The sequence below is a fragment of the Cibotium barometz genome, chromosome 60 (genome assembly GCF_041138505.1).
Source record: "Cibotium barometz isolate CiBa-2024 chromosome 60, ASM4113850v1, whole genome shotgun sequence".
Lineage (NCBI taxonomy): Eukaryota > Viridiplantae > Streptophyta > Polypodiopsida > Cyatheales > Cibotiaceae > Cibotium > Cibotium barometz.
In genome coordinates this window covers 8,484,726-8,507,269 of record NC_141105.1, presented here as the reverse complement: position 1 = coordinate 8,507,269, position 22,544 = coordinate 8,484,726, and the positions used below count along the sequence as shown (strand labels likewise).

Sequence of the window (22,544 nt, the reverse complement as noted above, 5' to 3'; positions counted from 1 at the left end):
AATCCAATCTACCCAACGAACTGAATAGACATAGATGTAGGATACTTTGAATCGATTGCAGAGGCTAACATTTCAACTTTGCCTTAACACAAGAATCTACAAATGAATCTGCTGACAACAGAGTATGAAGAGAAGCTGCAATTGATGAAGCTTTTCTGGCTATGGCGTCTGCTGCTCTAGGCAACGAACCAGCATTGTTTGCAGGCACAGGAGGATGCAGGCAGAGTACTTGGAGCAGGGCACAGAGGTCGCAAGCAGCCAGGCCAACGCACGCCACAGAGTTCGAAGAGAGAGAGAGATGCGAGATAAGGTTTCGAAATCATCTGCAGAGAGAGACGTGCCAGGAAAAGGTTTCGTAATTAAAAGATTTAATTTGTTTTTTTTTGGAAATTGCGGATAGCCTATAAGACATGTAAATTAAATGATATTAATATATACATTTACATAGGGTTTAAGTTTATAAATAACCTATAGTTTATAAATAACTTATAGTTTATAAATAAACCTTTATAAATAGGTAATATAAAGTTATAATCGATAGGCTTAAAGATTTGATTATAAAAATATAGCTTTTATAGTTATATATATAGGCTTAAAGTTTATAATTAATTGGCTTATAGGTTTGTTTATATAAATAGGCTTAAAGATATATATAAATTATTAGGCTTATAGGTTTAATAGGTTAACTATAGTAACTTAAAGATATATTATAAATTATAGGCTTATAGGTTTAATAGATTAACTATAGTAACTATAGGTTTGATTATATAAATAGACTTAAAGATATATATAAATAGGCTTATAGGTTTAATAGGTTCACTATAGTAACTTAAAGTCTATTTATAGTTTATAATTATACTTTATATATCTTATTTATAAACTTTCTATAGCTATATAAATCAAACCTATTTATATATAAACCTATATAATTTAAAGTTTATAAATAACCTATAGTGACTTAAATTATATACATTAACCTACATATCAACCTACAACTATAACTATATAACTTATAGTAACTTAAATTATATATTTATAACTATATAGCTTATAGTAACTTATAGTTAATAAAAGCTTATTTTAATGCTACTATATTATAACTTATTTAATAAATATAACTGTAAGCTTATAAGTTTGATTGTAGCTTTTCTAATAGGTTAAAGTATATGTATCAATTCAAGGGGATTTTGGTACAAAGATAGGGCAAGGAAATGTATCCATACTAGTGGAGGAATGTTTGAAAGATGTGGTCCTACCTTTTCCTACAATGGATACTTCATCTCTCCAAGACTCATTATGGAGTGCCGTTCGATGGCCAAAGATTATTTTGCAATACCCCATATACATTGTCTGGAAATAAAAGCATTATGGAGAAGGAGTGGGATGCAGTGGTTACGTGCCCAATGCCACTTACGGGGAGCAATAAGAAGGTTAAGGTATACCATGTTAGACTAGAGTTTGCAGAGAAGCTCGTGCATCATCACTGGGATGTCTATCAAGAGGGTCCATTTATGTATGAAGTGGGCCAACTATTTGCAAAGGCCTTTACGGTGGAGAATTGGCCCGCTGCCAAGACAGGTCCAACGAAGGAGATTTACACTATTGCATGGGCCATGAAAAGCTCAGAGGAAAGGCACAATATTGAGAACAAGCGTAAGAGATGGGAAGATCAGATGAGTGGGAGAACAAGACAATCTCAATTGGAAGATGGAAGTACACGCTCCACCAAAACAGACGATGTAAGTGCAGCTGTACAAGCAGGGCATGTGACATTATTTGAAGATGAAGAGAAGCAATAGATACACAGCATGAAGAGGTTTGCACAAGAGAGGTTACAGGTGGCAAGGTCAGCTGTTGAAGATGCGAGATCTCGAGTTGACGTTGCCGTGCGTGACCATAGGGCTGAGGGTGCCCAATAGTCAAGTAACGTTGCTACAATGCTTCAGGGGGAGATTAGTTCCATGGAAGATCAAGCAACCCATGACCGACTACTTGCTTTGATGTCTCAACTCTAGGACAACCCTCTCAACAACATTGCGCAGTTAGAAGAAACTATTCTCGAGGCAAAAGGTAAGCCACTTGTCACCCAGTATCTGATAATGGGCTTTACATAGCTTCAATAGAATATGTCTCTTATTGTTTGTTGTAGTTGAGATATGCAGAGCATAGCACAACTTCAGTTGCTATTGTCTGTTACTATGTGTTATGTAATGCATCATCTGTGCTATTACATGCATAATAGCAATTAAAAGCATATGTGTTATTTTGTGCTATATAGCACCAGGCTTCTGTTTACTTTTTTCTACGTGTTTGTGTTAAATAATGTATAGCACTTGTATGTCTATTATAGTCCTCAATGTGTGTTGTATGTCTGTTATAGTCCTTGTATGTCTGTTATAGTCCTCAATGTGTGTTGTATACTGCATTTCAGTAGAATGGGGTAACTGTCTATTGTTGTGTGTTAACCAGCATTCTATAGCAAATTATTCACAAGCACTATACTAGCATGTTTTCTATTGTCTGTTATTATGGTGCTATATAGCATAGAAGATCATACTGGTTATTGCATAGCATACTAGTATGTGCTATTAAGTGCTATCCTATGTTATATAGCATAGATGAGCATGTTTTCTATTGTCCACTAGCATGTGCTATCTAATGCGGTGCACTAGTATGTGTGTTATTGATTGGTATTGTGTGCTATATAGCAGTCACATGAGATTTACAAGGTGATGCATATGTGCTATGGGGTGCTATTCTTTGCTGCAGTCCACATGCATCTGTGCTATGGTGTATACCTGTTATTGCATAGCAGTTGCATCTATGCTATTGCTTGCCATTCTGTGCTATGTAGCAACCAAGAGCATCTGTGCTATTATCCACTATTGTGTGCTATATAATGCATTGCACTGGCATGTGTGGTATTGCATGCTATTGTTTGCTATATAGCAGCCATGAGTATACCAGTTATTGCATAGCACTTACATCTGTGCTATTGCTTGCTATTCTATGCTATATAGCAATCAAAAGCATATGTGCTATTATCAACTTTTGTACAAGCATGTGTAGCATTGACTGCTATTGTGTGTTATATAGCAGCCAAGAATACATATGATATTGTCTACTCGTATGTGTTACATAAGTCATAGCACTTGCACATGTGCTATTGTCTTCATATTTGTGCTATGTAATGTATTGCACTAGAATGTGTGTTTTTGGTCAGCTATATTGCATAGCACATTGAGTGCTTGTTGTACTTGTGTAAGATGCATTGACATAAATGTGCTATTATGAGCTATATTGCATATTCCATGTGGGATTGTCAAGTATTGCATGATTCTTAAGTATTGCACTACTCCCATGCACTATACTAGCATGTTTGTCATTGTCTGCTATTGTGTGCTATTGAAGAGATTCTATGCTATTGGTTTGTGCTATGTGCTATATAATACATAGCTCTAGCATGTACACTAATTGAATGTTCTTTCTTGTTTTTATAGACACTACTTGCTAAAACGGAGATGGAGTATGAAAGAGAGATGGGCTACCTAAACTTTTGTGGCAGCATGGATATGACATGTGAGACAAGAGTGCCAACTACAATCATGCCTCTCCCTCCAAAGCACCATAGTTGGAGTATGCACAGGGTGTTGGTGTCCATTTGATGCTCATGTTTGCAGCAAAGAGTATGGTGCTTGTGTTGCAAGGGACTACAAATAAGAAGTTCCTGCCAGGGCAAAGAGGATGATGGGCTAAAAGTAGACAATTGTAAAAAAGATCATAGTTCTGGTAAGTTAAACATGGGTTTTATTGTACAATAGGATGGAAAAAAGCACAATCCCATATAGATGGATGTGTAATGTTCAAATTTTGTATTCAATAAGGTTCTTGAAGAATGTATTTTAAGCATAAATTTGGTAGCATGGTATGAAGCAATGATAATGTGGTAGGATACTAGTGTGGTGGTTATGCATGAGGGGTGAAAGAAAGATAACGTGGTACAATATTTAAACAATGTATATTATAATCGCTCAAAGATGGCCACTATTATGTCCCTTGAATTTTCAAGTTGTAAAAAGAAAACATGCATATTACACCATCTGACTATGATAATCCTTAATATTACACAATCATTTGTATCAATGTATGTTGTTACTATCCCAAATCCCACTAACTAATTAATGGTTCTAGGGTGGGTCTTTCACCTGACCTACCCTCAATGTCAGCCATGAAATATCTCGACCATTCCTTGTCCATATGAGGGTGTATCAGAGTACAAGCAATTGATGCAGTAGATTGGTGGATCAGAAAATTGAGATCTGCAGGATATCTGAAGTTGGATTGTTTAGCATATTCCATTTTTTTGCGCAAGTGTATATTCCTTTGATATTTTTTGCTCCTCCTTGCAACTTGCAATTTAAGTATTTGAGCAGAATGCAGTGATGTGTGTGTGTATGCTTACCTCTTGTGCATGTTGCACGTGTTCCCCTACTCCTAAATATGGGAAAAGATCCCATTCAAGTGGCTCCAATGTCATGGCTACTCCTGTAAAAGAAGCCACCGACAAGAAGGCTACTTTGAAAGATGCCTTCAAGGAGGCCATACTTTCAGGTCCTAAGGTTCCAAGTAGTAAAGTTAATGTTCCCATGCAGGCAAATGCCTCCAAGGAGGCTATACCAACTGATGACACAAGTGATAGTGTGGGATGTCAAAATGTAAAGAATGTAGGCATCAAATCTATTGATGACATCCAGTTTGATGCATATGTGTGTGATGGTGTTGATATGGTAGCAAATGTATTTATGACATCAAGTTTGATGCATATTTGTCAAAATGCACAGAATGCAGGCACCAAATCCATTGATGACATCAAGTTTGATGCATATGTGTGTGATGGTGTTGATATGGCTACTGCTTTTTGCATGTTGATGCACTTGTGGATGTTAAAAACCATCCTAAGGAGGATCAAACACTAGCTCCATTGCATAGTTGAATAGAAATGAAGAAGATGAAGTTAAGCTACTAATCAAGAAGTAATTAGCATAATGATGAGCATAATGACAACATAAGTGAGGGGCAAATATGTGTTGATTTCAATAGATGAGAGCCTCTTTATATAGGCTGAAGTACATGAGGATTAAGCTCAAGATTAGGTGTTAATCATCATCTAAATCATCTCCACCTTCCCTCCTAGATTCAAGCACCTAAAAGTGACCACCAACCCTAGAATCTTGCTAATCACACCAATGCTACCTAATCAAGGGATCACGACCCCTTTGGCTGATGTTGAGCTCCTAAATGACTCTTTTACATCATGGTAAGATTGCATAATAACCTTTGTATCCATTTGCCCATAATCTATGACTTTAGTGCATAGTGCTAGTTACAAGGTATGTGCCCTACACATCATTTTAGTGAAGGTGTTTGCCATATTTTTTAACACCCCTCCTCAAACACTGAATCCACTCAATGATGCAGTTGGTCATGCTGACTCTCATGAGCCTAATTAACCACCCAATGCTCAGTGATAGCATGCATGAGCGTGGTCTGACTAGCAATGCCATACATAGGTTATGCCAATGTGAACTCAGAGGCTTTAGTCATGCGTACAAAAGAGGTATGGGATGACTTTAGAAGAGTGTGACAAGACGTGGCTACATGTATGAGTGAAGAGGACACCCATGTGTATAGGGCATGCCCTTGCTTTTAGCACTTTAGAATAAATGATTTGATATAATCATAGATAGGGCCTCATGATGGTGGCCCTTGTCTTCATCTTTTTCTTCTTCTTGGTCTTCTTCCTGCTGCACTTCTTCCATGATGTAGACTCGTTGCATCTTCTTCTTGGCAAAACAATTCTTCTCTACATGACCAGGTTTGTGACAAAAGTCACAAATGAGATTGTTGTTGTTGTAGCCCTTGTTGTAGTTGCCTTTGTTGTAGCCCTTGTTGTAGTTGCCTTTGTTCTTGCCATACCTACTAGATCCTGCATAATAAGCATTTTCTGTAGACAAGGTTGATGACGATGGAGACTCCATTTGCTTGGTCTTTAGTTTTCTCTCCTCCTCAAGAAGAGATGCTTCAATGTCCACAAGCTTTGATATTGGCATATTGGTCAAGGTTGTGACCACATGGTCATATTCTTCACGTAAAGATTTAAGTAATACACCAATGGAGACATCTTCATCCATCTTAAGACCTATTCCTGCAAGTTGTGTTAATAGGCCTTTCATGTAGTTCAAATGTGAGGCTAGGGATGTGCCAGACTTCATTTTCAATATTTGAAGGAGTTGCACAAAGAATGAGCTAAACATCTTCAAGGGCATTGAATAGCAGTATGTCTAGATGATTTTAGAGCCCACAAACACTTGCTTAAGCAACTTAATCAATGAGTAATCTCAAATTTACCAAAGTACCTTTTCTGGCTATGGCAGTTCTGGACAGCACCCTGGTTTTTTGCTTGGTGTGTGAAGCACACTCAATAATTTGCAAAACCCTCTTAGGAGGAGTAAGTTTAGGTTCCAATGAAGCCACACCTCAGAGGAATTAGACCAATTTGATGTGTGTGAGCTGCAGCAATACTTTTGGTGGTCGCCTATCAAAAACGTGCCTGTTTTGGGGAAAACGAAGTTGCTGGCGACGTGGAGCTATCAATGGTGCAATTGAGGTGCCATGCCCCTTAGCAATATTTCTGGTGAAGTGCCCACAAAAGGATTTTGGCAATGGTTACGTGGTTTGTGAGCACCAAGGCCTCCACTCAGCTGCTATTCTAGATCCTATTTTCTAGGAAACCCATAAAAGCTAATGAAACCCTAATTTTCACTAATCTCTTGCTAAGCAAATAAGATGGGGCTTGATTCTAGATGAATGGGCTAGTACTAGCTCTGATACCATGTTAAAAACCATCCTAAGGAGGATCAAACACTAGCTCCATTGCATAGTTGAATAGAAATGAAGAAGATGAAGTTAAGCTACTAATCAAGAAGTAATTAGCATAATGATGAGCATAATGACAACATAAGTGAGGGGCAAATATGTGTTGATTTCAATAGATGAGAGCCTCTTTATATAGGTTGAAGTACATGAGGATTAAGCTCAAGATTAGGTGTTAATCATCATCTAAATCATCTCCACCTTCCCTCCTAGATTCAAGCACCTAAAAGTGACCACCAACCCTAGAATCTTGCTAATCACACCAATGCTACCTAATCAAGGGATCACGACCCCTTTGGCTGATGTTGAGCTCCTAAATGACTCTTTTACATCATGGTAAGATTGCATAATAACCTTTGTATCCATTTGCCCATAATCTATGACTTTAGTGCATAGTGCTAGTTACAAGGTATGTGCCCTACACATCATTTTAGTGAAGGTGTTTGCCATATTTTTTAACACCCCTCCTCAAACACTGAATCCACTCAATGATGCAGTTGGTCATGCTGACTCTCATGAGCCTAATTAACCACCCAATGCTCAGTGATAGCATGCATGAGCGTGGTCTGACTAGCAATGCCATACATAGGTTATGCCAATGTGAACTCAGAGGCTTTAGTCATGCGTACAAAAGAGGTATGGGACGACTTTAGAAGAGTGTGACAAGACGTGGCTACATGTATGAGTGAAGAGGACACCCATGTGTATAGGGCATGCCCTTGCTTTTAGCACTTTAGAATAAATGATTTGATATAATCATAGATAGGGCCTCATGATGGTGGCCCTTGTCTTCATCTTTTTCTTCTTCTTGGTCTTCTTCCTGCTGCACTTCTTCCATGATGTAGACTCGTTGCATCTTCTTCTTGGCAAAACAATTCTTCTCTACATGACCAGGTTTGTGACAAAAGTCACAAATGAGATTGTTGTTGTTGTAGCCCTTGTTGTAGTTGCCTTTGTTGTAGCCCTTGTTGTAGTTGCCTTTGTTCTTGCCATACCTACTAGATCCTGCATAATAAGCATTTTCTGTAGACAAGGTTGATGACGATGGAGACTCCATTTGCTTGGTCTTTAGTTTTCTCTCCTCCTCAAGAAGAGATGCTTCAATGTCCACAAGCTTTGATATTGGCATATTGGTCAAGGTTGTGACCACATGGTCATATTCTTCACGTAAAGATTTAAGTAATACACCAATGGAGACATCTTCATCCATCTTAAGACCTATTCCTGCAAGTTGTGTTAATAGGCCTTTCATGTAGTTCAAATGTGAGGCTAGGGATGTGCCAGACTTCATTTTCAATATTTGAAGGAGTTGCACAAAGAATGAGCTAAAAATCTTCAAGGGCATTGAATAGCAGTATGTCTAGATGATTTTAGAGCCCACAAACACTTGCTTAAGCAACTTAATCAATGAGTAATCTCAAATTTACCAAAGTACCTTTTCTGGCTATGGCAGTTCTGGACAGCACCCTGGTTTTTTGCTTGGTGTGTGAAGCACACTCAATAATTTGCAAAACCCTCTTAGGAGGAGTAAGTTTAGGTTCCAATGAAGCCACACCTCAGAGGAATTAGACCAATTTGATGTGTGTGAGCTGCAGCAATACTTTTGGTGGTCGCCTATCAAAAACGTGCCTGTTTTGGGGAAAACGAAGTTGCTGGCGACGTGGAGCTATCAATGGTGCAATTGAGGTGCCATGCCCCTTAGCAATATTTCTGGTGAAGTGCCCACAAAAGGATTTTGGCAATGGTTACGTGGTTTGTGAGCACCAAGGCCTCCACTCAGCTGCTATTCTAGATCCTATTTTCTAGGAAACCCATAAAAGCTAATGAAACCCTAATTTTCACTAATCTCTTGCTAAGCAAATAAGATGGGGCTTGATTCTAGATGAATGGGCTAGTACTAGCTCTGATACCATGTTAAAAACCATCCTAAGGAGGATCAAACACTAGCTCCATTGCATAGTTGAATAGAAATGAAGAAGATGAAGTTAAGCTACTAATCAAGAAGTAATTAGCATAATGATGAGCATAATGACAACATAAGTGAGGGGCAAATATGTGTTGATTTCAATAGATGAGAGCCTCTTTATATAGGCTGAAGTACATGAGGATTAAGCTCAAGATTAGGTGTTAATCATCATCTAAATCATCTCCACCTTCCCTCCTAGATTCAAGCACCTAAAAGTGACCACCAACCCTAGAATCTTGCTAATCACACCAATGCTACCTAATCAAGGGATCACGACCCCTTTGGCTGATGTTGAGCTCCTAAATGACTCTTTTACATCATGGTAAGATTGCATAATAACCTTTGTATCCATTTGCCCATAATCTATGACTTTAGTGCATAGTGCTAGTTACAAGGTATGTGCCCTACACATCATTTTAGTGAAGGTGTTTGCCATATTTTTTAACAGTGGATGCTCTTATAGGTAAAATAACTGATGCATAGTCCGATGCATGTATGAATGGTTATGTGGGTGCGGTTGTGGCCAAGGACGTCATTGATATGAATGTGGATGCTGGTATTGGCAAGGATGCCATTGACCTCAATGTGGATTGTAGTGTGAAGGACACCCCTGACTTGAATGAGGATTGCCATGTGGAGCTGACTCTAATGTTCAGATGCTAGCATATGCTATGACTTCCCCGCGGGCCCATATCATTGGAGAGGCTACTGTGCAGTCTCTCTCTCTCTCTCTCTCTCTCTCTCTCTCTCTCTCTCTCTCTCTCTCTCTCTCTCTTCCCCCCATGTACATATAAGAGACAAAAAGCCATAAAAAGAGAATTTTCTATAAAAAACCATTAAAAGAGACATTCTCTATAATCTCCATATAAATACTAAGAGATTATATCCACATATATAAATAAATCTCTCTCTCTCTCTCTCTCTCCCTCTCTCTTGCAATGATATCTGAGAGACAAAAAGGACCATCATTATCATTCGAGTACTTAGAGCCCAAAGTTACAAAAAGATAATACTGTCATAAGCATTACAAAAGGATCATAACATCAACTCCTAATCGGTGAACCAAATGAATAATTACATTCCACGTGTTTGCAATCTATAACTCATTTTGGTAAGTAAAGGACCATCATTATCATTAGAGTACTTAGAGCCCAAAGTTACAAAAAGATAATAATATCATAAGCATTACAAAAGGATCATAAGATCAACTCCTAATTGGTGAACCAAATGAGTAATTACATTCCACATGTTTGCAATCTACGACTCATTTTGGTAAGTAAAGCCCCAAACCTATTCAATGTTACTTTAAGGCTTGATACTTCCATTCCAAGCCTATCAACATGGGCACTTAACTTGTCTTGTTGCTCTTTTATAGTATCAATTGTCTTTCGACAACCAATATCACAAAGGTGTGCTTCTTCGAAAGCACCACATGTATCCATTATGCGGAGGTAGGTAGCTTCGACAATATCCTTGATCTCGTGATTGCCACTTATAATGGCAGAAGCTGATTCTCGAGTTGAACAGCACTGACCAAGACCAACAATCAAGCTCTCCACATTTAACACATGGGAGTTTATGTCGTTGACCAAATGGAGTATATTCTCTGATGTTACATTTATTATCTTCTTTCCATTTTGAGTCTTCTTACCATGGTTACGTCGCACCCACTTAGTAGAGGTTTTTAGTTTCCTCTAGCATTGCTTAAAAGCATGCATTATTCGTTGTTGAGTCTTCTCATTATCTTCTCTTACCTTAGATTGTTGAGGTCTTGAATACTCTGCACAATGGCTTCTATCCTCAACGTCCATGGAACACCTCACAATTTCCCCCTTGTTATCCTTACTGTATATCATAAACAAATATATTATTGAAATATTATTTAAATTTTATTTAATCTAGAAGAATTTATGGATTATGAAAATAATCCAAACGGTGAATCACAAACTAAATCACAGGTCTGTAGAATAGATTAAGACCCAACTACGCTCAAGTGAATGAATGGTAAAAAGGTATCCACATGAATATACATATATATATATATATACATATATATATATATATATATATGTATGTATGTATGTATGTATGTATGTATATGTATATGTATATGTATATGTATATATATATATATATGTATATGTATATGTATATGTATATGTATATGTATATGCATGTATGTATACATATTTGTATATGTATATGTATATGTATATATATCTATATATGTCTGAAGGCGGTTCACCTAATTTTAGCTTTTAGGAAACTCATTTAAAAAGATGGATGAGAGTGCGGGCTCAAGGAATTCACCTACGAATATGTAAAATATCATGTGAGTTAAACAAAAGGAGCTTATAATTTCATCGACTTACATAAAGTTTTACATACATCCTCGATTTTTTAAATACAAAGAATGAAAAAAGTTGTAAGTTTAATCGTAGTTTATTACCGTGAAGTTAACAAAATGGGTATATTTAAAACATCAAGCTTCATAGATCAAAGAGTTTTAAACTACTCGTGTAGTGAACTCCCTTACACTTATTGTGAGAACCACTCTCTTTGTCTCAACAACATGCATGTTCCCCATGTAGAGGACACATATTGTGTCAACTTTCATAAAGAAATCTGTTCTTGAAGGCGTTCATGTCAATAATTCGAGCATAAGAGGTATGAGGGGCAATGCTCTCCAACACCAAGAAGCCTTTCAACATACACCCCCATCATCATGCAGGTCGCGGGATCAATTGCAAGGCAATAGCCATCAATGCAGAAGGGATTTGGTCCCATGGGCTTCTCAGGTATCACAATAAAAACCAAGGCAGTGATCGATCGTTTCCTTCTGGCCAAGGCATAGTTTATTACCTTGAAGTTAACAGAATGGGTATATTTAAAACATCAAGCTTCATAGATCAAAGAGTTTTAAACTACTCCTGTAGTGAACTCCCTTACACTTATTGTGAGAACCACTCTCTTTGTCTCAACAACATGCATGTTCCCCATGTAGAGGACACATATTGTGTCAACTTTCATAAAGAAATCTGTTCTTGAAGGCATTCATGTCAATAATTCGAGCATAAGAGGTATGAGGGGCAATGCTCTCTTGGTCACCACCAACACCAAGAAGCCTTTCAACATACACGCCGATCATCATGCAGGTCGCGGGATCAATTGCAAGGCAATAGACGTCAATGCAGAAGGGATTTGGTCCCATGGGCTATCACAACAAAAACCAAGGTAGTGATCGATCGTTTCCTTCTGGCCATGGCAAAGGGGCTGTGTTGGCCGCACCGTTGACATCGAGCCGTTCATGAATAGCCTCCTCTCCCATCCATGAATGCATCGAGTTCAAGGTAACAGCGCAGTACCAGTTCTGGTTTGCAGTGCATTTTTGTGTGTGTTTTAAAACCTTCTTCTACCTCCTACTATCAAATTATAAAACCAAGCCGAACATGGCATTGCTTACTTATCAAATTATACCTCCTTCTGCATGCTTGCCTTCAAAGCTGGCCACCTCGATGCACACTCTGCAGAGGCCATGGCGAAGGGGCTACCATTGGCCGCATCGTTGACATCGAGACGTTCATGAATAGCCTCCTCTCCCATCCATGAATGCATCGAGTTCAAGGTGACAGTGCAGTACTAGTTCTGGTTTGCAGTGCATTTTTGTGTGTGTTTTAAAACCTTCTTCTACCTCCTACTGTCAAATTATACCTCCTTTTGCGTGCTTGCCTTCAAAGCTGGCCACCTCGATGCACACTCTGCAGAGGCTATCCTAGTTCTAGGCTTGGTTTGCAACGCAGACGGGGGGTGAGGCCTTCAGTCAATTAACACAGTTGCATAGCTGAGCGACGGGAGCTACCAGACAACCTTTAGACAAACGCACACCGATGATGTGTCACGTGGCAGGACGACTGTGCGCTCATATTAGGATCACCATTATATGGGTACGGACTATCGAATGTGGACGTGGACTGGAGTACATTTTACTCTCTAACTCTCTCTCTCTCTCTCTCTCTCTCTCTCTCTCTCTCTATATATATATATATATATATATATATATATATATATATGGCTCCTTCCATCTCATCAAGGGCATTTAGAAACATGCAAATGGATGCCATGCATGCATCATCTCCCTCCCTCCCTCCCCCCCCTCTCGTGGGTGTGGTGGGTATCCACCATCGTGGGGGCTCTCCCCAGAGCTGCACGGCTACAGTCCTATTCGCATGGTATCCATCGCGGGGGGCTCTTCGAGAACAATCCAAATCTTTTTTATTTAAATCTTATACACACACACACACACACACACACACACACACATATATAACAAAATAAATCACTTTTTATTTCAAAAATCCAAAATCATTTTACTCTCTCTCTCTCTCTCTCTCTATATATATATATATATATATATATATGTTTCTAAATGCCCTTGATGAGGTGGAAGAAGGAGCCGTATGTATATATATATATATATATATCTATCTAAATGCCCTTGATGAGATGGAAGAAGGAGCCGTATGTATATATATATATATATATATATATATATATATATATGTATGTATATATATATATATACATACATATATATATATATATATATATATATATATATATATGTATGTATATATATATATATACATACATATATATATATATATATATATACATACGGCTCCTTCTTCCATCTCATCAAGGGCATTTAGAAATATATATATACATACATATATATATATATATATATATATATATATATATATATATATACATACGGCTCCTTCTTCCATCTCATCAAGGGCATTTAGAAACATGCAAATGGATGCCATGCATGCATCATCTCCCTCCCTCCCTCCCTCCCCCCCTCTCTCTCTCTGCATGCATCATCTCCCTCCCTCCCCCCCTCTCTCTCTCTCTCTCTCTCTCTCTCTCTCTGTCTGCCGCCTCTACATCAAGGAGTGGTGGTGGACATTTAGAAACATGCAAATGGATGAGGGGGGATGCCATGCATGCATCATCTCCCTCCCTCCCTCCCTCCCTCTCTCTCTCTCTCTCTGCCGCCTCTACATCAAGGCTTGGAGTCGGCTTGCAAGTAAACGCAAAGAGCTTCTCAGTGATTCTGGGAGCGGTGGTGGACATTTAGAAACATGCAAATGGATGAGGGGGGATGCCATGCATGCATCATCTTCCTCTCTCTCTCTCTCTCTCTCTCTCTCTCTCTCTCTCTCTCTCTCTCTCTCTCTCTTGCCTCTACGTCGAGGCTTGGAGTCGGCTTGCAAGTAAACGCAGAGAGCTTCTCAGCGTTTCTGGGTAGAGCTCTCAGCATTTCAGGGCGAGAATATACGTCCAGGCTTGAAGTCAGCTTGCAAGTAAACGCAGAGAGCTTCTCAATGTTTTTGGGCGCGGTGGTGTGGACATTTAGAAACATGCAAATGGATGAGGGGGGATGCCATGCATGCATCATCTCCCTCCCTCTCTCTCTCTCTCTCTCTGCCACCTCTACGTCAAGGCTTGGGGTCGGCTTGCAAGTAAACGCAGAGAGCTTCTCAGTATTTCTGGGCAGAGCTCTCAGCATTTCAGGGCAAGAATCTACGTCGAGGCTTAGAGACGGCTTGCAAGTAAACACAGAGAGCTTCTCAGTGTTTCTGGGCGCGGTGGTGGACATTTAGAAACATGCAAATGGATGAGGGGGGATGCCATGCATGCATCATCTCCCTCCCTCCCTCCCTCCCTCCCTCTCTCTCTCTCTCTCTCTCTCTCTCTCTCTCTCTCTCTCTGCCACCTCTACGTCGAGGCTTGGAGTCGGCTTGCAAGTAAACGCAGTGAGCTTCTCAGTGTTTCTGGGTAGAGCTCTCAGCATTTTAGAGCTCTCAGCCTTTTCACCCTGCCGCCTCCTCTCTTCCACCTTTTTCTCTTCTCTCCTCCATAGCAACGCCCCTCCCTGCCTCCCTACCTGCCTCCTTTCGTGCCTTTCCTTTGCATGCAAAGTACTTATGTGCCTAGCACTCCCCACTCTCATGTAAGCAGCAAATCATAGCCCCCCCAAAACACACCACCCCTCTCCCACGCCATTGGACGTCGCATTTGCTGACATCACGGACATCTAGTTGCCACCACCTTCACAATCTGTTTGCATGCAACACAGAGGAGCTGTTGTTGCATGCAAACAGAGGAGTTGTTGTTGTTGTTGGAAGAGGGCATGGGGGCTTTGGGCGGCTCCGTCTTCCATCTCATAAAGGGCATGAAGAACTCGCCCAGCGGCTTTCTGCAGATGCACCATGGGGCGAGGGCTGCCTCCCGCTCTGCCATGTTTGGCTGTGGACACGTGCTGCAACCCGACAAATTGGCCATTGTCACAGGTTCGTTTCATTGAATCACTGCTTCATGTTTTACGTGCTTATTATATGGCGCAGGTGCATCCAGCGGGATCGGAGTGGAGACGGTACGGGTACTGGCACTGTGAGGCGCCCGGGTGGGGCTGGCCGTGAGGAATGTCAGCGCGGGAGAACAGGTGAAGCACGGCATGCTACCTAATGTGATGCTATTAAATCATATGATTAATGCGTGATTAACTCTGTGATTAGTAATGGCTCCTTTTACCGATGCTGAGTACTCACAATTAACGATCATGCACAAACAGCAAACTGTGGAGGTAGAGCTAGAGGCGACCTGGAGGTGATGACGACTCGAATGGCAGGCGAGGTGAAGTGCCGCACGCTACATTGAGGTGATGACGATGACGGCTAGAACAGCAAGCGACCCAGAGGTGATGAAACGACTGGAACACAGCAAAATGACTGGAATAGCAGGCGAGCGTAAAGTCACGTCGATTCCTGCTTCCCCTCCACCGTCGACAAACCTCGCCTCCCTTGCCGCCTCCCACGTCCTCCCTTATTCCCGTTATCGACCTTTCCAGCCTAATTCACGGCGGCCTTGCCAGACCCCAAACGCTCGCGCACATCCATCGCGCTTGCGTTGACTGGGGGATTGTTTCATGAGGGAACAGGTAACTAGATGTATGCTGTTGTTGGCACTATTGTTGAATGGTGCCATGAATGGTTCTGTATGGAAAAAGGACAGAAGTTTCAAAGGGAAACAGGCCTAAAGGTTTCATGTGGAAACAGGCCTTTCGCAACCAGACAGTGAGCTTTGGTTGAGAGACTACAAAGCTTTGAGAGACTTAGCTACAGCCTGTCTCATGGTGGGAGAAGTATGGAAATTATGCTCCCACGCTGGTAATTCACTACCCTTAACTACAATTTACATAGTACACTGTACAATGTGCTAATTGTATGTGCATTTCAATAACAAAAAAGCATCGCCATTCGAGTGCTCTCACAGGATTGCAGTTCGAGTCCATGTGAGAGGAATTGGAGCACTTGGGCCCTCTTCCATACAAAGAAGAGGAATAGGTTGAGTACCGCTCAGCTAGAGCGGTTGGTGTTTTGTCATTGCAACCTCCAGCTCCTTGAGAGGAATGCCCGACATCCGGAGCCTTTGTAGGTGAATGTGGATAAGATCGACATCAGGAGGGAGAGGTTCATCCCAGAGATCCCACGAAATGAGTGTGATATGTACACCTTGCTTTATGAGGAGCTGACAGTGCGCCGAGCCACAACACCCGCCGGTGCTGACAGTTCCCTCTGTGTCCCCAGGTTGTTGTCAGAATACGCAGCGGAGATGATGACCAGATCTGGGAACACAAGAGCAAAAAATGCATGCAAAAAAACAGCACAAGAGAGAGAGAGATGTAGGCATGTAACTCTGCTCTGATATACACAAGAAGATCCCGATATGATACACTGAGTGGTATGGGGTTGGGGGCCTATTTATATGCCCCCATGGGCAATCGGCCTATTGAAAAGGCCCTCCACGACTGTAGCAACAGTCAGCCAGCAGCACATGAGGCCCATGACTGCATACATCCAGTCGGCCAGCAGTGAGACACTCCACGACTGATGTCTGAACAGTCGGACAGCTACTGGGTCCTCCAATTATCACCAGGTGGTGTACTTTGCTGCAGTTGTTTTCCCTGGGCGCTCGATTATCTTCCTCTTGGGCTCATTTTTGTGGTTTTTCAGGTGGATTGTTGCAGGTTAAGAGCTATTGGAGCTTCCCCTTCCCTGTTCTCTATGCATTGAGGGTTGAGCTTGCTCCCCACAGCCTCTCTTAACCTATATTCAGCTATGGTAATGCCCCTCTAGTGGGCTACTCTCATGAATTATGTACAGCTATGTGGGGAATATGCTTTTGGCTGAGGCAAGAGCCTCCTTTGATAGGAACAGGAGCAGCTAACTGCTGCTCCAAAGCAGGAACAGGTACATGTTATTGTTGCATGAAGAGAGATCTCATTTACCTGCTTGAAGATACGATATGATACTTCATAAATGCCGACTATGGTTCCCACGTAACCAAGTTCACTGATAAGATTTGTGTCTCTTGAACTTGCACGTGATAATTGCTTAAAAGAGGCAACAACGCAAGAATCCTGAGTTAGACGTAAGTCGTCAATAGATTTTATCCGAAGATGTTGTCCATAAGCCCACATGTTGGTATACATTCGAGCCTACACCAAAACATAAATTATTAAAAAATTTTGAGATGCATTTGTTTAGTTCAGAGTTTTCAAAAACAAACAAGTTACCTGTTTTTCACACCCGATCATAAACTCTCTTTGTTCCGTAGAGATTGGCTCATGATCACTAACCGCACGTTGCATACAGGTGTATAACCAATCCATGAAAGTAGGTATGTCCCCGTCGTTATTTACATTGGTTTGATGTCTGGATCTCCTCTTTTTACGTCTACCAACTCGTTTTCTTGCAAGTTCCTTCTTGTACTCATCAACGAATTGTTGCATGCATTTGCTATTATAGACAATGAAAGTAGAAATATCCAATTTATCTTGGATCTTAAGTCGAAAAGGGACTCCCTTACCGGACAATACCTCGTCATACATGGTAGAAGACGACTCATTTGTCCATACGCGTGGAGCTTCAGAATCAGTTTTCTCAAGGTATTCACAAACGTAATACATGCATTCTTCAAGCATCCATCCCTCTGCCATAGAACCCTCTGGTCTTGCTTTTTGACTTTCAATACTCCCATAAACCTCTGGACCCAAAACATCCATCGAGTGCTAACAATACCATCGGCTCTATCTAGTCTACTAGATGGATTAGAAGATGAACCTGGATATCAAAAAAGTAGGTTGGAAATTCCTTTTTCATTAAACAAAGAAGCTCTATACATTCACGCTTCTTTTGTGGAATTGACCCTTTGGCAATCTCTTTAGATGTAATCCATCTATCAGTAAAAGAAAGAAGATATTAGAGATGTTATTGAATAAAGAAGATCTGAAATAAAATTTTATACTAAAAATTAATGAGCGATAAATACCTTGCAAGCGATCCAAGGCGATATATCACATCTCGGACTCCTCTTGTAGTACATCCATCAATAACAAGGGGCAGAACATGCTACATACATGATTAATCCGATCAACAAACATACAAGAAAATAAATACTTTCAAAGATCTGAATAGATTTACCTTCACAAAATTGTGCCAATCGTGTGTTTTTAAACCAGACAAGCTCTTGTCATCTATAGAGTGAACATGTTTCGACAAGATGCTCCATATCCTGTAGGCGTACAAATTGACTAAATCTTCCTGTTGATAGTCTCCAGCTCTTTTGTCTTGAGCACCCATGGGGCAGGCTCCTCGTAGGTTGTCTCACGTCGAGTTTCATCATAAAGTGTCCATAGATTGGGCTTTGAGTTTTAATCCTTTAAGTCATTTCTTGCAGCCCGCTGTGTCTTTCAAGCCAACGAGGTGTTGCCATAAGGTTTGACCAACGTTCTTGAATATGTGCATGGGATCAAGAAGATGACATATCCTCAAATCCTTCCAATATTCCAAAGTATACCATATCGAAGGACTTTAAGCTACAGTACGTTTTCCTCTCACTCGCTGCTTTACAGTAGCATCATCATCATCGCCGCTTATGATCTCCGACTCCAGATCAATAGCGGGTCCAACAGTCCACTTTAGATACCAATCCTTTGGTGTCATTGGTATTGGACATCTCCCTTCTTCTACCTTTCCATTAAAATGTATGGCTTGCCTTCTGTCTAGATAATGATCCTCAGATAAAAATCGTCTATGTCGAAGATATATATATTTTTTTGAGGTTTTTGCTATAAGTCGATCTCAACCAATCACCACAAATTGGACAAGCTTTATAACCCTTGGTACATATCCCTGCATGGAAAACATAACAAAGATGATTAGCGTAATGAACATCGTACAAACTTATGAAAGAATATATATATTTAAACCATTTACCTGAGCAAAAACCATATCCTGGAAAGTCATGGATAGTCCATGCTAAAATTCCACGAACAATGAATTGTCTTTGACCGATGCTTCTGGACATATATGACATCAATCCCTCTCCACAAATCTTGAAGATCGTCGATGAGAGGGGACAAATAAACATTCAGATCTTTAACTTGTCGTTTTCCCGAAATTAAGAGTGAGAGCATTAAATGCTCTTTCTTAATGCTGAGATACGGGGGTAGATTATAGTTAATAACTACCACTGGCCATGTAGACCATTTACTTGATCTCATTGAAAATGGATTCACGCCATCCAATGCTACACCCATCTTTAAATGGCATGGTTCTTTTGCAAAGTCTAGCCATGGCAGATCAATATGCTCAAATGCAGGACAATCTGATGGAATTCGCATTACTCCATCTTTGCTCTTGTTGTGCTCCGCTCCCCATGTCATAAGCTTAGCTAATTCGGGACTTTGGAACATATGTTTTATACGCGGAGCCAGGGAAAAATGTCTCAATACCTTTCGAGGGACCTTACCTTTCTCCTCTTTATAACAAGGAGTTTGACATTTTGGACATGTCACACCGTCCTCGTACTGACCTCTATATAAAACACAATCGTTGGGACATGCATGTATAGAAGCTATATATAAAAGAAAAGATAGATACAAAACAGTTACAGACAATAAAAAATGATTATCAAATTAAAATAGAGACAGTAGAGAACGTGGTGCAAATTAAAATATAGAATTAGGGTACAAGAGGTCTAATAACATTAGGAAATGTATGCAATGAAGCTCTCAATCCTCATCTAGTAAGGATGCTCGTGGAGGTCTACGCCATCCATAATTGACCTGCAATTCATCACCAGCACGTAATGATCTAATAGCATTGACAACTATGTATCTTTCTACATCCCTGCTCATATGTTCTGGTTCATGACTATTCGCACACTCCACAAACGTGCAATTGGTTCTTGAACTCATCCCTCGACTACTATTGATTAAACCTGCTATGTTTCCTTGAGAATAAGGTCTTCCATCAACATAGAGTCTTTGTCCTTCTGCATGTGTGATCCCTCTATCAGAAAGAGAGGCTGCATTGAGACATAATCCATAAGTACTCATGCTCTGAATGTAACGAGTAAGCTGATGCCATGGACCCCATCTATATATAGGTCCACAAAAAGACATAAGGGTGACCTCTGAAACGAGGGGGCACATGTAAATCCTGTGCAATAAAGAGGCCTCGTCCTGCTGCACTAATGGTAGATGGAGCAATCATGTAGCGACTGTCCCAGAAGCTGAAAACCACTCCATCTAAAGGAAGTGATCCTCTCTGCCATCCTACGTATCGTCTGCGATCATACGTCTGTACTAGAGAATGCAAACGAGTAGGCAATGAATGATCTCCACCCAGCTCGGCCTCCAAAGCAGGAGGTAGAGGATGTCGAGAAACCTCGAGCTGCAGCTAACAAGTGACCTGTCCATGCCGTGTGCGAGGGACATGTGCACCACTAATAGTAAAGTCATCCTCGTCATCAAGTGAATATACCTACATATATGATATGGTTACATTATATATGAGCCTTTGATTTATAAAATAACCAATAATAAAACTAAGGGAGAACAGTCACATACCATAGGTTGATGTCGCTCCTCAGGTGGCGGTGCTCGCTCAAAAGTACCATGAGTCATCTCATGTGAAAAGCACTCCCGTCGTGGCCTCCGATATGTGCCACGACAACGAGGCACCAGCATATAATAGACTCGTCATAGTAGAAATCATCATAAACGAGTTCATGTGCAGTATTGGAACTCTGTGCACCCCAATCACCATGAGTAGGAGGTGGTGGTGTACCCTCTGATTGGTCCGAATCTGATTTTTAAGTACCATAAAAACACGAGTCATTAATCAAATGATCGAGAAGAAAAAAGCAATGCATGAAAGAAAACATTGAAATCTAACAAGTTCTATGGTATGCAATATGAAAAATAAACAAACGCTACTGTATGGTGGAGACAAACAAGAGGAGGGCTGATATGTGCATGGAGACATGGCAATACTTCTGCAAGGAGAGACGCCTACGAATCACTTTTCCTCAGCAGAAGGTGCGTGCCTTTGATAATGTATATTAGAATTAATTTGAACTTTGATAGATTGATTCTAAGTATTCTCTAATCGATGTCATTTTGTTTAATGAAATTTACATAGACGGCAGCATGAAAGAGACTGCAAGTTGGTCACACATTTAGACTAGGCCGGATGGGTCGAGATGGATTTGTGGCCACATTTGTGATGAGTATAAATCATTCTAATTTTAACTTTCAAAGATACTATTATTGAATGAAGAAATCAATAAGTCTTTGGTTCTATCTTGATGCAGACCAAAGACTATGGTCGTGCACCTACGGCGCAGGAGATGGAGTATGCTACATACTATGGGTACCGCACTTTGCAGGCGACACTTTCGGACACGCCTGATCCACTTGTGGGTTACTAATTTATTTTGTGGTTTATTTTCATATTAACTGTAATATATTCTTATTTGATTTCACTAAGTAATGCAGGAGCAACATGGCGAGGAGGACATGACAGAGGTGGCTCGACAGGAGGCCGAGGGGCGACAACGAGAGTCTGAGGCGGGCGACGGCGACGGCGTGATCCTGGGTGGGGACACGGGTGGTGGCGGTGGTGATGGTGGTGTTGTGGTTGGGGGCACGGGTGGTGGTAGTGCTGATGTTGATGATGATTCCGAGTCTGATAGTAGCAACTCATGTAGTGATGGCTCACGTAGTGATACTTAGTGATCTGTTTTGTATATGAGAGGATTGATCACCACACACTGTAGACACATGTACATATATTTGTTGATGATATACATGTACATATATTTGTTGATGATATATATTGACATATGTTCTCGTTGCATCGCTGAATTTGTCTATTGTCAAACAATTAATTATTTGTCGGTAAGTTAATTAGCCTAAGTATGTGCGAGAAGCTAGAACGTTATTTATTTATCTGTATGTTTTAAAACAAAACAAATCCTAAACAAGAAAAGAGGCGAGCCCACAATGTAACACATCAAAAGAAGCAAAAGATTGGCAAGCATCACCAATTTCTCTTGGAAAGCTAGATAGAGACAAATCAAAAACTTTATCGCAGTTCCAGTGACTGTTTTTCTATGTTAGGCTCTAATATTAACAAGCTTTTGATTTTCATATTTTTTGCAGGGGTCCCTGATTGTACGATACGTATCAACTCAAGCTAACTTTCAAGCTTAAAGATCCGAACCATGA

General features: G+C 40.4%; 2 pseudogenes; one reads left to right on the top strand and one right to left on the bottom strand.

Moving 5' to 3' along the window:
• Nucleotides 1-20,042: 20,042 nt before the first annotated feature.
• On the bottom strand, nucleotides 20,043-21,018 carry LOC147604939 (uncharacterized; annotated as a pseudogene).
• Nucleotides 21,019-21,254: 236 nt separating this feature from the next.
• LOC147604938 (uncharacterized) lies at nucleotides 21,255-22,049 on the top strand (annotated as a pseudogene).
• Nucleotides 22,050-22,544: the final 495 nt, after the last annotated feature.